The sequence below is a fragment of the Rhagoletis zephyria genome, unplaced genomic scaffold (assembly GCF_001687245.7).
Source record: "Rhagoletis zephyria isolate East Lansing unplaced genomic scaffold, Rhagoletis_zephyria_1.1 Rzeph_scaffold_01079, whole genome shotgun sequence".
NCBI lineage: Eukaryota > Metazoa > Arthropoda > Insecta > Diptera > Tephritidae > Rhagoletis > Rhagoletis zephyria.
This window is the reverse complement of record NW_016158163.1, coordinates 14,945-16,198: the sequence shown is the minus strand read 5'-3', so window position 1 is coordinate 16,198 and position 1,254 is coordinate 14,945.

The window sequence follows — 1,254 nt, the reverse complement described above, 5'->3', positions numbered from 1 at the left end:
CAAAAAATGTACCAAAAAAAGAGCAAAATCCCCAACGCAAAAATTAGAAATTTCGTTTACAGTACTAAACAATTTGATTCCTAAATAATAAATGCGAGTTATTATGTCAAAATCGACAAAGCACACAGCAGTGGTAGCTGCGCATCTAACATAAACACTCGCCAACCACAACATTGCCAGTGGCATTCCCCTTGCATACCGATGCGTTTGTGATGCTGAGAGCGCGGAGGTGTGCAACCTGTGAATGATCCATTGCCTGTACAGCGGTGGTGGATATGTAAAGCGCATGCGCATGCAATGCTTGATCTATGCCAGACACAACTAAGATTGGCAAGCGTGTGCAACTGATGTGTAGCTGCGTGATATTTGGCATAGGAGCTTATTCGGCTGGCGGCTACTGCAGCACTGAAGGACTTCTCAAACAACAACAAGAATTAGCGTACTAATATTTGTATAAACAATAACAAGTTGCATTTGTATTGTAACAACAAAACATCTGTTGCACAAACTACATGCATACACGCTTACGCATACAAGTATTCGTCTAGAAATATTGTCATTAAATTTTGTTATTAGTTATTAGTTTAAGTTATTATTGTTGGCGCGTTTTTCTTTTTGGCTTGTTGTGTTGCTTTGTTGGAGATCTGCGAATTAGAAGACTAGAAAACAATGGCAGTCGCAGCAGAGCTAGAAAAGAAGTTGAAGCAGTAGCGGTAGTAGCAGAACGGCGATTTTTTTTTATTATGTTAGAGGGAAAATAACTATTTGTATTGTACTTGTATAACGATCGATAAACATAAACAAATCAACCAACAAACAAACAACTTGAGAGAATGAATAAAGTGTAATTTCTAATTTCCAACAAAAAAATGAGTTTTCACTGTAGGCAGCCACAATGATATAGATTTCCCAGGAACGTCAGGGGGCACCTATTCATATACAAGGACGCGGTCCAGACATGCATACATAGACCAACCACTGGACCCGACGACGTACTGACGATCATGGCGACTGGGAATGGAATTGATGACCTGTGTTCGAAAGTAAACGGGTATCTCTCCGAACTTTTTCGCTTCTTCACTGCAAAGTGTCTAGCCCTCTCCCCTACGAAATCCTCCGCGACCCTGTTCACAACCTGGACGAAGGAGGTCAGGCTACCGCTGGGGATTCACGTCGATGACACACCAATTCCGACGGTGAATAACCCCAAAATACTCGGAGTAACATTCGACAGCCTGCTCTCCTTCTCTGCGC